The sequence below is a fragment of the Ixodes scapularis genome, unplaced genomic scaffold (genome assembly GCF_016920785.2).
Source record: "Ixodes scapularis isolate PalLabHiFi unplaced genomic scaffold, ASM1692078v2 PGA_scaffold2__306_contigs__length_199485367, whole genome shotgun sequence".
Taxonomy (NCBI): domain Eukaryota; kingdom Metazoa; phylum Arthropoda; class Arachnida; order Ixodida; family Ixodidae; genus Ixodes; species Ixodes scapularis.
Genome location: NW_024609857.1, coordinates 88,700,292 through 88,716,160, shown reverse-complemented (window position 1 = coordinate 88,716,160; position 15,869 = coordinate 88,700,292). Strand labels below are relative to the sequence as shown.

The 15,869-nt window shown below is 45.0% G+C and overlaps 1 pseudogene; it reads left to right on the top strand.

Moving 5' to 3' along the window:
• Positions 1–356: 356 nt before the first annotated feature.
• On the top strand, positions 357–8,959 carry LOC115308463 (annotated as a pseudogene).
• Positions 8,960–15,869: the final 6,910 nt, after the last annotated feature.

Here is a 15,869-nt window from a genome sequence, read left to right as displayed (position 1 = left end):
CTGACGCGCTGTTTACAAGAAAGCCTCATGTTTAGCAACGCCGTGTGTGGGCACTGAGCATGCGCAGCCGCCAAATTGGCGTAAGATATGAAGCGCGCATGCGGCAGGTCCACAGCAGCGCCGCCTGTTGGTGTATTGATAAGGTTCAGAGGCTGTCACCACCTTGTGGGCGCATTTCCATAATCTATGGTACTTTTCTGCAGTCAAGTGTTTTCTATTTACATGGACGAGTGAAATTAGAGGCTCACATACCTCCAATTGTATCGCTGATAGCGAAGGTACGATGTTATTGCAGCGCCCGATATCAATTGAAGATGGTATATATGGGCTCGAAAGAGTATCGCAGCTTCACTGTTCGACGCCAGAGCCATTCCGAGATGAGTATCGTGAAGACAGCGCTCCTTGTCGTCCTCGGCGTCGTTTGTGTCTCCTCGGCCTTTCCCGGGATCTGGAGGAAACACCACCCGGACGTGGACCCCCGCTACAAAGAGTAGGCACGCTTCGCCATCTCCTCTCAAGTCGAGGACAGGACCAACTTCGACACCCTCGTGACGCTCATCAGCGTCGAGTCTCAGGTAACGCGTCCTCACGATGTTGACAGTTTTCAGACCTCAACTTAAGACCAACATGCGGCTCCGAAGCGAACTTGTACGGTAGTCGTTACATGTAACGAAATTACGCGTAACTAGGGCTGGGCAATTTATCGGTAAACCAACCGATGAATCGATTAAGGGTTTAATCGCGAATATTATTTTAACGTGTTAATCGTAAAAATTGGGACGAAACGTAAGAGAGTAGCATTTATACGCATACACTACGTAGACGAGTACACCTGTATAAAAGACATCTTTATGTAAAATTTTAGCCTAATGTAAACTGGAAGGGGTTGATTAGTAGCTTCAGACAGGTTTACAAGCTTACACTTGTGCCGGCCACTTCCTTGCTGCGCGAGTGTCCGTTTAGTGCAACGGAGATTATATTGACAACAGAAGGCGCTCTTGCCGGAGCATATCAACGAAGTGTCTTTGGACTCAATTCAATTCAATGTTTATTTGATGAGTTGAAGAGTTTGGTCCCATATCCTGGGACTGGCTACTTCAAATCAAGTAATGTACAGAGTGAATGATGTTTAACATCCAATTATAAAATCCGAGCACCATGAATAATACTCTCAGTTACCGAACACGCACAAAACAAAATTACGCGATGAGAGGAGCGATTACGCAATAAATACATATGTACATATGTACAATAGATTACTGTAACGTAGTAATAAAATTACAATAAAAAAACGCAGTTATCCTTTAAGGGTGCGTCGTGCGTATTTTGACCTTCGAATAATACCTAATATCTGTCAACTATCTTTGTGTCAGTAAAAAAATCACGTAGTAATTGATGCCCTCTTCTGGCTTTTTTAAGTCTGGCCAAGGACCTAAAACTTTGGCCAGAGAAAAAGATCGACTGTCGAGTATGCTTAGTCCCACTCGTAATCGAGTTCGCCCCTGGTCGTATCTTGGACAGTCCATTATTATGTGCTCGACGTCTTCCACGGGATGGCCACACGTGCAGCTCGGTGTTTCCACCTGTTGAATTCGGCAAAGAAATCTGCCGGTGTACGCGACATTTAGTCGTAGCCGATGAATTAATGTCTCAATAGGTCTGCTCAAGTAATTATGAACTGGACACCGAAGGTCTGGGTCAATTAAAAGGAGTAGGCTCAGTTCCCAGATGCTCTTGAGCCACGTGTCAGGGGACATTCTGTTTCTCAGACAACGAATGTACCGCTTGGCATCGCTTTTTGTAAAAGGTGTGAGCTGGACGTTGTTGCTTGTATATGCATCCGTGGCCAGCTGGTCAGCTTGGGTGTTTGCTGAAACACCGCTATGTCCAGGAACCCATTGAAAGTGTATCGTATGCCCAAATCTTATAGATTCCCAAGTTCTTCACAGATTCGTTACACAAGAGACATATTTTCGTTGCGAGTATTCAAGGTCTTAATGGATTGCAGTGCTGGCCTGGAGTCGGTACATATAACCCAGGAATTTGCTGCCAAGCTATTTTTGATGTACATTGCAGCCGCGAGTAAAGCATGCAATTCTGCGGTAGTTGAAGAAGTATGATGTGACAACCTAAAAGATGACCAATGGTTGAAATGGGGTACCACAAATGCTGATGTTGATCCTTCATCCTTGGTTGATCCGTTGGTATACACGTGGATGTTATCGTCGTATTTTTGCAGTAGATGTGCAAGAGTCAGTGTCCTAGCAACGTGTGTACTGGTCAATGCTTTTGTTTCCATGCCTGGAATGTTCATATTGATGTGCAGTACTGGTAGCGTTCATGGTGGCTTATGAATGTCCTGAACCGAGTGTGTTTGTTCAGGGATTATCATTGGCACGGAATCTAATGTTCGAAAAAAGTTTGTCTCTTTGCGAGAAAGAATTTCATTAAAAAGGGGCCGCGCAGAGTCTACAAAAATTCCGACATACTTCCTGGATTCTTAGGATAGTTACTGGTGGTTCTTTGGCTGCAGCGAGTACAAGCGCATTGGATGTTGCTCGCGGAAGACCTAAGCATACTCTTAGACTTCTGGCAAGTATATAACTAAGGCGAGCTTCTGATGTGTTGGAGAGCCCCTGTAACACAGGTATAGAATAGGCAATCGCTTGTCGCACTAGCGCCGTGTGGAATGAAAGCATTGAATCTATTGAGGCTCCCCATTTTGCACCCGCGATGCATCGAAAAACTATAATTACACTATTAATTCTCCCTTCCAGCATATCTATATGTTTGGACCAAGTCAAGAATTGTTCCAGGAGGACACCAAGAAATTTGTATGATTGAACTCGCTGAATTGAGTCTCTATTTACATTAAGTTCAAAACCAGGAAGCTTTTTTCTGGTAAATGGTATAAATGCCGATTTCGTGGCAGATAGGTCCCATTCCTCGTTCTTCTAAAAACTTGTTTGTCGTGTCTAAGGCTATCTGTAACTGATTTTTTAAAATATCTGGGGATGAGCCAGAGATCCAGATACAAATATCGTCAGGATATATAGATATTCGTAAAGGTGGCTAGAGTTTCTGCGGTAACTGGGCCATTACAACATTGGAAAGAGTAGGGCTCAACACGCTACCTTGGGGCACTCTATGGTGCAGTTCATGATGCTTGCTGTCTCCATCATTTGTACACACTACGATGTTCCTGCATTGAAGAAACTCTTGTATCCAGCGAAGTATGCGTCCATGTACACCAAGAAGCACAAGTCCTTCAAGAACATGAGCGTGACTAACCATATCGAATGCTCGGCGAATATATAGAAACACTGCCACCGTAATGTTTCCGTTATCTCGTTCGTACTCTACACAGGTGGTGAGGTCTAAGATGCCATTCATTGTGCATCTACGTGGACAAAATCCTGTAATTTCTTCGGGAAACGCTTTACTAGTTTCCAACCACCACTGTAAGCGGTTATGTAAGATCTTCTCAAGTAGCTTTCCGACGCAACTGGTTAAACTTAAAGAACGGAAGGAATCCAGGCTCAGTGGTGATTTTCCAGGCTTTAAGAGCGGAACTATTTTAGCTAACTTCCACGATTCCGGTATTGTCTCTGTTCTCCAAACTTCATTGTATATCTCGAGAAGAGTGCTGGTGGCATCGGGGCCGAGATTTGCTAGCGCTTCGTGAGTGATCTTATCAAGACCAGGAGCTGTAGACTTGCGGGTGTTGTGAAGCGCGCACAAAATTTCACGTATGTTGATTTCATGATCTAGCTCTGCATGCACTAGATGCCTCTCGTTCTCGAGGGTACGAGTAGCTTGTGTCTTGGAAGATTTGTATTGGGAAGTCGTTACCACATTGCTTTGTTGTGCTAACAGAGCGCAAAATTCATCCGCGATTGTCACTTCCGATATGCCCCTCAGAAGAGCTAGCGCGCGGAAAGGTTGTTTTTGCATAACCGGTGTGCGAAGAGAACGAAGTATTTTCCATACTATTGGAATCGGAGTGAAGGGGGTCAGATTACCGCTGAACTTCCTCCATCGACGGACTGAAAGAATTTGCAGCTCTCGACGCATAAGCTTGTGAATATGTTGGGCCTGGTTATAGTCTTCAACATTTCTTGATCTTCTATAGCGTCGTTCTGCTCTTCGTCTTTCTGCGCGTAGCTTTTCGTATTCACCATTAACACCAACGTGTCCGTTAGGTACAGGTACAAGCCGCGTTGCTCGTTCGTAACTAAGCAAAATCGAGTTTGCAAAATCATCGGGCTCTTTCAAATCGGTATGTCTTAAAGTATTTAAATGTCTGAACGTCTGCCAGTTTGTTATCCGTGCTCTCTGTTGCTGCCCACGAATATTAAGAAGAGGGTGTTGTACGAGAATGGGAAAGTGGTCGCTACCTCGGGTATCCCTGTCTGTCATCCATGTCATTTGAGGCGAGATGTCTGGAGAGCATAGATTCAGGTCTAAACAGCTGCAGTAGGTAGGGCCACGAACAAAGGTCGGGGATCCGTCGTTGAGGACGCACATGTTGTACTTGTCCACATACTCGGCAATGACATCTCCACGTCTATCGCAATGGTCACTCCCCCACATTGTGTGGTGTCCATTGATGTCTCCACATATAATAAAAGGAGCAGATACGTGACGAAATATTTCAGAAAACCCAAATGAAGTTATTGGAGTTTGAGGTTCGATGTACACGCTCACAACTGTAACTGAAGACTTACCACACCGTACCTTGCAGGCGACGAATTCTGGGATATCTTTTGTCGAAGAGAATAGGTGCACAGATACCAGATCTTTCTGTACAGCTAGCATCGCCCGACTTTGACCATTTTTACGAGATGATTTGTACTGCACATAGTTTGAGAGGCGAAAGTCGTCGTCCACGCGAGCTTCGGTTAATGCAAGTATTGGTATAGTGTTCTTTTTAAGAAATTGACGAAAATCACCAGACTTCTGGCGTAACCCGTTGGTATTCCACTGAAATATTCCTATATGGCTGTACAAATCAGACATTGGGATATCTCTTTAATCATCAATGTTCCTGAAGACTTAAGTGGTCTTTCCATAGCGAATAGTGCTGTTACCTCAGGAAGATTGTTAGCTGCGGGCACGGCGCTGAGTATGGCCAATAGAGCAGTAGAAAACATGGGTACCAGCAAATGCGAGACGTCGCTCGATTGCCGTGTCTCAAAGTGATCCTCCCGATGATCGCGTCTGCGCATATCACGCTTCTGTGTGCGGGGTGCTGGTACAGGGGAGGGGTTTGATGTTCGGTCTCCTGGAGGCGTTTGACAAGGTAACGTCGAGTTTAGGTGAGATGGAGTCTTAAAGTTGATTTGGACGTTTTGTTGGCGTTTTAACACGTCAGAATACTGGGACCTTTGAGTTGGTTGAGATACTTTTGTCTGCTGTGATGATGTAGAGGGACGAGGGGGAAGTGGTGGTGGGCGAGAAGGTGGTAGATAAGGCAACGGGGCGCGAGTGACCTCAAGATTCGGGGAAGGATGACGGTTATTTAGTATTGAGCCATTCAGGATTTCATGCTTTCTGGCTGCAGCTGCTGCCTTTTTGTGAGGACAGCCTGAGAACGAAGCACAGTGATTGCCTCCACAATTTTCACACTTTGGATTGGTTTTGTCCATGCAGTCCTTGTAGCTGTGTGATCCAGCGCACACCTTGCATCTCTGTTGGCCGCGACAATGTCTTGCGAGGTGCCTATGTCGTTGGCATCGAAAGCACTGTACCGGGGTTCCAAAGTACTCCATCACAGGATGACTGGTGAAGCCCAACAGGACCCGTGCAGGCATCGGGTGATTCTGTGGAAAGTGAAGCAGGACACTTTCTGTTGGTTGTTGCTCCATGCTGCCGTCTTCGTTTCTTGAATATGCAATTTGTCGTTGGACTGTGATGACACCAGCGTCATTCAGGTAGTCTAGCAGTTCGTAGTCTGAGTATTGAACGGGAATGTTGTTGACCTTGCCAACATTGCGTGTGTATGACTCGGACACGGTCACTGTCACGTCGATTCCGACAAGAGATTTCATCATAAGAAGCCTGTTCGTTGAGTTCAGCGTCGATGTGTTGACCGTGACTGTGCCATCTTTCCTTATGCGTGTCGCTAGTAATTTCTCTTGTGATACTGTCACAATTTCTTTGGCTATTCTGTTGGGGCTGATCCTCCAGAACGAGGTTCCCTGTTCTTTTGGCTTGATAATCAGCGGGATTCCGGTGGGGCGATTTTTTCGCACTGTGACTTGAATGAAGTCGTCTTCGTCTCCAGGAGTGCCGTCATGAAACAAGTAGTTGGATGTCCTCTCCTCGTCTATTTGTTCCGAGGGAAGATTCACGCACTGTTTCTTCGATGGAACGTCGTCATTGATGTCCTTAGCCGTCAGTTGAGGTTCTTGTAATGGTTGACGTGTTTCCGCTGCAGAAATGTGGCTCGTAGTCGCGACGGTATCCATTTGAGCGTCCGAGGTCAAGGTCTGGTGGATCGGGTCATTGAAGCGGGGCACCTCTGTCGCAAGTGGTCGCTTCTTAGGCGGCAGGGTTGTGCCCGGTAATAGCCCCGTAGGGACGAGTTACTAAAACATATGTTAAGATGGCCAAATTGAGCAGAATGGCATAAAATTTCAAGCTTACAGGAAGAGCGGCGGAATTTTATATTGCGGACTTCACCGCACAGTCAACAGAAGTAAAAACAAGAATATTTCGTTTAGACTTTTGATATTATTTTGGGTGAAAATGCATGAGACCTAAAATTCCATTATTTATCGATTAAAGCATGGCGATTAGTTGGTTAAAATTTTTAACCGACGCCAAGCCCTACTTGTAACCGCCTTTATTTTGGAGAAGCTTTGTAATCATATAAATATAATTATTAAGAATTAATTAGCATTTTCAATTTTGTTTGCTTTTTGAAGTACTTCTACCGGTAACTGATTTATGCCCTCTTTCTAATCGCGCTCCTCGATTGTACACGTGTCTACGAAGGATTCCTCGAACCAGCCTCGGAGTGAAGGGCAAAGATTTACCATAATTGTGGATGAAGAACATGACTATTTTATAGTTCGGTGATTCTAATACACTACCAAAAAGTACAAAAAACACGTTTTCAAACCGGCCAAAGTATTGTTTTAGAAAACTTGAAGAATCGGTAAAGTAACGGTTACTTTTTCAGATAACGGTGAATCACTTTTCTGCAGAGTGATATAGGTGATCCAGTTTACTAGTTTTTAACCAATAGTAACTGTAATTGTAATCGATTACCTTTTCGAGTAGTGTGTACGAGTCTGCTAGTCTCAAGCCACCCCAGTGCGGTGGCTCTGCTGTCGGGACTGCGCAAGCGCCAGGGCTTCACCGCATGCTAATCTGGTTTATGCGACGCGGAGTGTACACAGGTGGTGTGTGAAAACGCGGATTTGTTGTCAAGCAGTGCGATGGCATATAGAACTATTAATAACACGCCTTGCTACAAGAAAAATTCGAAGCCTTGGGTAATCGCAGGGCCAGCGGACATTTTGGTTCACTGGAGCTTTGGTTCACTGGAGTCTATTTTTCAATTCTGCAATTTGTTTTTTATCTAAAAAAATGCGTGGCTTTAATTATGTACTTGAGACGCTGAGATTCTTTTTGCAGTGAGAGGTTTCAATGGGGGATCATTAGCATCTGAGTTTCAAAATACACATTAATGCTCCAGCGTAGAGGTAATTGAAAGCTCTCATCATCCTTCCCGTATCCGACATTGTATTGGAGTTTTTAAACTTTCTCGTGTTCATAAGCAACGAAATTGCATGATGTTGTGTTCATATATTTCCAGGTAATTGCGGGTGTGGACTACAAACTCAAGATGAAGGTTGCTGAATCCAACTGCGTGATAGGAGTGGACTCGTACAACAGGGAACGTTACCACCTCAAGGTCGATGCTGTGAGTATGCTGCTTTTTCTCTCTGAAAGTCTTTTATTTTTTCATTGCTATAAACTATCTATTATAGGTCATTTATGCCTAACAGTTGTAAGGAATTGAAATCTGCAATTATTTTTTCTCTTAAAAATGTTTATTACCATACAGCGCTCTCGTAATGCGCATGCTGACTCAATGCCACAGCACTTTCTGTATCTTTAATCATTACAGGAATAATTAAAATACATGTTATTCTTTATTTCTGAAGTAATTTTGTCTTTAGTTGAGTATATTTATTGGGAAACAACTACAATAAGTATCGGATTACTTTAAAAAATACAAAAATTACTTGTATCCGTTAATATTTCTTCCTCCCCTTGCTAATGGCGATCATTGCTTGTACAGGTTTCCTTCTAAAAAACTATTGAAATAAATCTCCGAGGATGATTTTCCAAACTTGGTAGATTAAGAAGAGAAGTAGTTTATAGTTCGGTGATTCTATTTTAATAATAGACGGTAGAAAAAGTTTCGTTTTCAAACCAGTAGAGATATATGTCATTTTGAAAATCTCAAGTAGTAGGAAAAGTGAGATTTAATACTTTTTAAAAAACTGTTGTTGTACCTGCAAACGATGTTTTTGTGGAATAACTCGAAAACAACTGCTTGTATAGTATGTCAGCAAATCGAACCGGACATAAGGAGGTTTCAGCAGATCGTTATGATAACTCCGATAACGATAGCCGCTACCAATACGATTTAGCTGCAAATGAGCCGCAGAGGTATCGGATATCGTTAATGGAGTTACTAGAACGATATACTAACCCCTTTTAACGCATTCTGCTAGCAATTGCCTTCCCCCCTATTAGTGAAGGGTCATAAGTTTTATTCCGGCTCTTGGTGCTTTCCCTTGAAGTTCTGGTGTCTTTTTCTATTTTGCAGCCTTACATGATCTGTACAGCCGTGGTCAACTACGTGCCCTGGGAGCACAAAACCTTACTCAAGTCATACAACTGCAGCGATCGTGTCTACGGTGTGAAGGCAGCAGAATGATTGGCGCGATCCAATGAAAAGCGAATTTCTTCTGCGTGCACGCCTTAATTTGTCATCTCTATGTCCGAGACACAGAGGAAAGTCAATGAAATGTCCTTTTTGAGGAATAAAAAGTAGAAAAGTTTAATGCTTCTTTTATTCAGGGAGCTTTTGGTTTCTCCCATAAATTGCAACGACGTATAATATTCACATGATTTGGCTGAATTGCTTGCAAGCTGCGCTCAGAGGTCTTTGTACTTCCACGCTCCTACAGGTGGCTTATAATACCCTCCTGCTATACTTTAATGGGAACTCCATGTAGTGGAGAAAACCTTTATTGTAGGGCTGAAAGCTGCGCTAGCTGGTAGTGGTTTATGAAGAAATAAAAAACACACAAGAACCAGGGCAGGAAAGAGGGCTGGTACTACAGACAATCGCTTACTCACAACTAGATTTTTAATTAGACTTAAAAAAACAAAACAAATAATAGTTCCTTCGCCGGTTGCATATGCGCTGTTCAATAGCGCCCTCCTGCCCCCTTTTAAGTTCTAAAAACGTTAAAAACTATAATGTGCGCTTGGCACTATTGCGGGTAAAAATGCCTCTTTAGCATGTCAAAGCAAGTGAGGAGTGGCTTATGCAGCCACCACCTATCGTTTTTATAATGAAAGCTTCCAAGACCTCCCGCGCTGTCTGGTCTTTGAATCCTCCTAAAACAATTGTATTTTCGAAAGCAGGCGCGCCCACACCTGATCCAGTGGCCTGCCAAATGTCCACACGTAGTTGTTCGAAGAGAGTTTAGATGCTTTCTAAGTCTGTCATTAATGTAGCACCTCGTTTTTCCCACATAGCCCTCACAACAAGACAGCGGAATGCTATATGCAATTCCAATACGGCCGTCGACAAAGCGACTTCCATGTTTCTTCCCACATGGATCTTCCCACAATATCGTCCAGATGTCTTGGAGACTTTCTTTAGCTGATGGCTACATCAGCCACTTGTTCTTTGACAGATGATGAGGAAGTATTCAAGAACAGTGATTTGCCTACGCACACCCTTGTTTTTGTGAAGGCACCCCCTTGATTCGCAACGTCTCCTCTATTCTCAATGCCCCCCCCCCCAAAAAAAAAAAAAAAAATTAGACACTTTCTTTAATTGCAATTCCTGGGGAAATTTCTGTTCAGAGAGTATTGACGAAGCATTCAACCGGGAAGCACGCTTTTACTGAAAAGGTCAAGAGAGAAAAGGGGAAAAGGGCTATCGCGTTTCCTCCTTCCTGGTTTGTTAGGAATGAGCAGAAGACCCGGATGAACGCCTTGGACGCGTGTGTTGCTCCGAGTTCACTTGTTTTCTTCGTGATTTCTTCTATTTCTTTATCTCCTGCCTAATTTGAGCTAGCGCATTGAATAGCGGCAATCCATTAGTCAAGGGGACAGCATTGCTTGGTAATAAACTGCACGAATAGCACCCGAAAGTGCAAAATATTAATTGGAGGGCATCCGTATCGCGCACGGGACCCGGTAATGAAACTGTGGCTGTAATGAGTTCAAACTCATTCGCTTTCCAAATGACCAAGACCTCAGGCGTCAGTTGGTTGCGTCCGTAAACCAAAAATACTTTTCTCCAATGGCATATTTTCGAGTCTGCTCGGAACATTTTGTGAAGGAAGCGCGCACCGAAGTTCACGCTATACCGTCGATGAACATGAGGTTAGCTCGCAATGTGCGTGCATGTTTTATTGTGAGAATGCTGTTTCAGCTTGTAAATTTTCACTATTTAATTTATCCTAATGTATATATTTTGCAGCAGTGACATTGACTCGATTTTATTTTCTACAACGCTTAACTGAAAACTCACTTCCGCTGCCTGGTGTGGCTGGAAATACTCGAGAATTAAGTTCGATCGGTTTTCCTGATTCGGGTTATTCTGCGCGATACGAGAGCCGTGAACTTATGTTAACCGTCACAACGCTACAGTATTCTTGTAATGAGAAAGCATTATCAATCCCATGGAGCAGAGCCGGCGGCGTCTGTAATCGCAAAAAAAAAAAGAAAGAAAAAAAGAAAAGCGAAAGAATGCTTATTTTTCACTTTACTGAGCAAAACGGCTCCTAGATAGCGGACCTGTGCTCGTTATTTGGAAAATGTAAGAGATTACAATCACAAATTACCACGCCTCAAATGCAATGAATTACCTTTACAAATTACTTTCGCTGAAAAATAACGGATTACTTTACTCGTTACGTTACAAATTACTTTCACGTTACTTTTTCTGTACACTTATCCAGAAAGAAATAGAAACAATTTTGATGTTTTTCAGAAATGTTCTGGAACAGTACTTTTCATTGCTCATTCGCCCGTACAATGATAGTCCTTGTAAAAATAAAATATTGAATTTAAGAGAAAGAGTGTAGATGCACTCCGTTCCCCTGCAAGCTGGCAAGGCACCGAAAACTGCAACCACACCCGCCTTCCCGCTAGCTTACGGCATTAGGAAATAATCCCTGGAATTGTGGAGACAAAGCTAGCGCTGCGCATGCTCACTAGCAGCGTCTACCTCCGCTACGACTTTCGGGGCCAAAGAAGCGATACATGAAAGGTCCCATTTGACTCGGGTGTTTCGCCTGTTATTCACAAGAAAAGGAAAACTTGGCTCTAACGTTACATAGTATAGCCAGTGCAGAATGCAGGTGTCCCAGCTTACCTTGATGTGTTTCCGTAGATTAGAGTTGTTCTTCTTGCTGGTGACAATGTTTTTTTTTTTTTTTTTGGCAAGCAAAGTGTGGACTGATACTTTAGGTTTCCGTTCTCCTTAATGCTCTGAACTTTCAACATCTCATTAAGAGATGGCCATGGAGACGACGGACACTCCATGACCGAAAACGCGACCAGTCCAAGAAAAAGTGGCGCTTAGGGTTATCGATCATTCATCGGTTCTCACTTTCATACCAGTATTCGTGGGGGCCAGAAGAGGGGAAGGCATAGAGAGCGAGAGAAGCGGTGGCCATCGGGGTCTCAAAACATTAGAGGATCACACCACTTTTACGCGTTCTCTCTCCCTCGCTGTCAGCACTCTTTAGATGGCCTAACGCCGCCCCCCCCCCCCCCCCCCCCCACCTCATTTATGTTGACAGTTGACTGTAAAGTGACGAGTTGACTCGACCATTATGTCCAGACAAGTAAACCAAAAGAAGTATCGTCCGCACCCTCGAAGACGATGCTCTTAGCCTCGCGCCGGGCGCTTTTCAGCCGTACCCCAGGGGCTTTTTAGAATACAGTAGCGCACATTAAAGGGAAAGAGAATGCGACCCCCGTGCGCGAGGCTACATCGTCTGTTACGCGAGTTGTAAACCCGCGAATAGACCATTTGATATATTACCCAAGCATCAAGGAGAATGCAGGTATTGGTGTTCCACGCGCCACACGCGCACGCATTCCCCGTATAAAATATTCCAAGTAAACAACCAAAATAAAGCGTTGACGAACGAGCGTGCAAGATACAATTTGTTTTAGGCTCTTGCTTTAGAAAATTTACTATTGCTGAGGCCAGCACGTGCGGCGCGTGGAACAGCAATGCCTACATTCTCCTTGATACTTGGGTAATAGAGCAAAAGGTCTATCGAGAGGGTACGGACCCGCGTTTGATGGCTGTGCAGGTGGGGGGAGACGTCTAAGAAGTTGGGAATGTGAAACGGTGTCAAAGAGAAAAGCAAATAAACACGAAGAGCTTTCTACAGAGCCGTGTATACATAGAGTTTGGTCAGTGGGAGGCGCGGGCAGAGCCAGGACGTGCAGCAGACGCAGGAAGTGGGCTTGGCATGCTCCCTTGGCCAGCCAGAAGCCTAAAAGAATCCCCTAGCGGTGGTAGCGAGAAACTGTTTTAATCAACGTCATATGTTCGTATATAGTTTTAATAAGCGCGTAAAGAGTAAAGTATAGCAACCCTTCGTTGTTGAAAATGGGGTGCACGCGATGTTTCGATCATGATCATGCAGAAAGATATAAGAAACGAATGCGCCGCTGAACTCTGTTTGGTCGGGCAGAGTCTGACCGCTCAAACGGCATTTCCCGGCCCTCGACGCTTGGCGTACGGATAGTGTCGATCGTTCCGCTAGTCGCACTCTTCCGCCATGGTTTTGGATGACCGTGATTGAAACACCACGCGCACCATATTTTCCGTCACTGAAAGTTACTCCGACGCATTTATCAAGTTTGTTTCTCGCCACCACCGCCAAGGTATTATTTCCGGCTTCCGGTTGGCCACATTCGAATTTCTGTAGACGCCCTGAAACACGCCCAGCCCACTTTCGGCCAATGGCGCCTCCTCATTTGTCTCCTATATTTTCCAACGAATGGCCAAACTTCCTACATATACGGCTCTGGCTTTCTCCAGCACGGGAGAAGAGGAAAAAACACACTGGAATGCTACGCAGAGCCTACTCGGCGTTGTCTTACGTGATCTTTGTCTTTCGTATATCGGTATGTGCTTTGCCCCTTTTTTTAGTGGTCCTAGTGACCGGTCATACAAAAAATCGTGTTTTCTTTTCGGCTAATCTCCCCTTCCTGATTTTAGTTTTTGTTTTGAACTTGCTCTTTTTAGGCCGCTGAATGTTCCGCTTGTATTGCTCGCCTTATGCCCCTATTTGTTAAAAGTAACCAGTAATTAGAGTACTACGTCACCAATATTTTTAACGAAATTACGTTACAAATTACTTCCAAAAAAAGTAACGTGGCAATTGCAAAATTACTTGAAAAAGTAACAGATAACTTCCCAACTCTGCTAGATAGCCATTGGCGGCCGCTTCTCGAGAGCGCGGGCTCGGCCGCCGCTCTCGTGTGAGGCGTTGTCGAAGAGGGGTGGGGGGGCTTTGGCCACTTCGGCTCCCCTCGGCGCCGAGAAACATGGTGGGGCCTGAGGCATCAATATCGTCGGCGGTCGCAACCTCGGCCGTAGCGAAACGTGGTCGTTCACGCCAGTACACCGTAGACAATCTAAGGGAGCGGAAGAACGATATTCATGCTTTCGCATTCACAACTCATAAGAGTGTAGAAAAAACAAAAACCGTTAAAGTGTAGGTGATCTGGTGTAAGTTACACATGATGATTAAAACCTGAGACTGTGTTGAGATATTGTCTGTCTTTTGTTCTTTCTCCTTCACGAGTTTTCGTTTTTCAAAGCCACAGTCTCAGGTTTTAATCCTCATAAGAAGTGCTTAAATGTCCTCAGATTTTTTTTTAAATCAGTACATAATGTAGTTAGAAAGAAAGCTTAAACATCTATTGGTGACGCAGGCTCATGCATCGATTTCGAATCGTTGAATCATTGATCGACTCTCTCCGGCAATAGTCCCATCTAGACATTGCGGTTTTCAGTTCTTGGCAAAGGGCACACTCGTCGACGCGGGATCCTCAAACAAAACTTTAATCCAATCTCCAAGTCGAGTGGAGCTGACTTTGATTGTTCCCTGAAATTCTCTTATTTAGCGCGCCCTTGCTTACATTATATTTCATTGTTGTGGACGACAGGAAACGCCAAAAGAATATTGTCGGGAGCTGCAGTTAAACGAACAAAAAACCCGAAGGGGAATTAAATCGCTGTTAATTGGTACAATATTTTGAGTAGGCGCTTGCGAGTTCTATTGGTATCACGATCAGTGCCGCCTTCCTGGGCATCGCCGCACTGCCGGATGTCATAATGAGGGGCAAGAGAAATCCCCAATGACTTGAAAACCGCCATCCGTGGCACACAAGAACACAAGACTCGCCCTAAGTCGGGCACCCAGCACTTTGGGGAACCCAACCAGCAGCAGACCCATCGCGGGAGCGGCGCCCCGAAGAGCACTTTTGCCAACGTTTCTTACCACTAGGCATGGCCGCGGACTGAGACACTCGCTAGATGGCTCTGGAATATTCAGAACTGAGCTCACCACGATAAAAAGGTTTAAATATACGCTTTCAGGCAACTCTGCATCTGCACCGTCATCTTGGCATCACGTGACCGTCCGCCATTGCTGGCCTCTAGTTTTCCGCTGCTGCACTATATCTATCACACTGCGCACTACACCGTGAGTTGGTCGACGACACAAGATCACGGCTTAGACGTAAGGGACCATGTAGGTTTATCACATTTGTCACGTTTCTGCCAGAAATAAATGTAGATGTAACCGAGTGTTACCTCTGCATGTCGAGTGGACACAGCAAGGCTATCGCAGTTTGATGCATCGCTGCATGTTTGTGCTTCACTCGTCGCGATTTTTTTTCTTGCTGCATTTGGACACTTTAATCACTCGGGAATTTTGGCAAGCGAAAAACTTGGCTATCAGTGATGGGGTGGGCCGTCAATGGGACGGATCGCTTGCTGCTGCTCGTCGCACCGCCCGGTTGTAGTAGATTCCTAGTAAACTTCGCTCGCCGGCCGGGAGTTACTCGCATGCGGTCTTTGGCGCTGAGCCTCGTCGCTTATCAGAAAACTATTGTCGCCGCCCGGGAGTTACTGGCATGCGGTCTTTGGCGCTGAGCCTCGCCGCTCATCAGAAAACTATTGTGTTCGATGTTGCGAACAGTTTGTTTTGGAACTCTAGAGCCTACCGCTCGCTGGCAGCGATATTTTTGAGAGCAAGAAGGAACTTCCCTCGCGCGTCGTGCTCGCATTGATAACAAAGTGGCGCGAAATAGCGAGAGCGAAGTTTTCCCGCGCACCAGAATTTTCCCTGCCAGCGACCGCCGACGATAAGAGCGCCGCATAGGAGCGAGCCCGCTCCGGCCACTCGCGCGGTTGGCTCTAGACTTTTGAAAAAGACTGTACATCTGAATGATTTGGGAGCAGACAACATACGCGCTCGGTAGAAAGTCTTACGCGAGCGCGTAGTCGCTAATTTGCGAGTGCGGCCCGAGAAAAAGTGCAGCCAGTCCCGTCCTAAAGATGCTCTGCT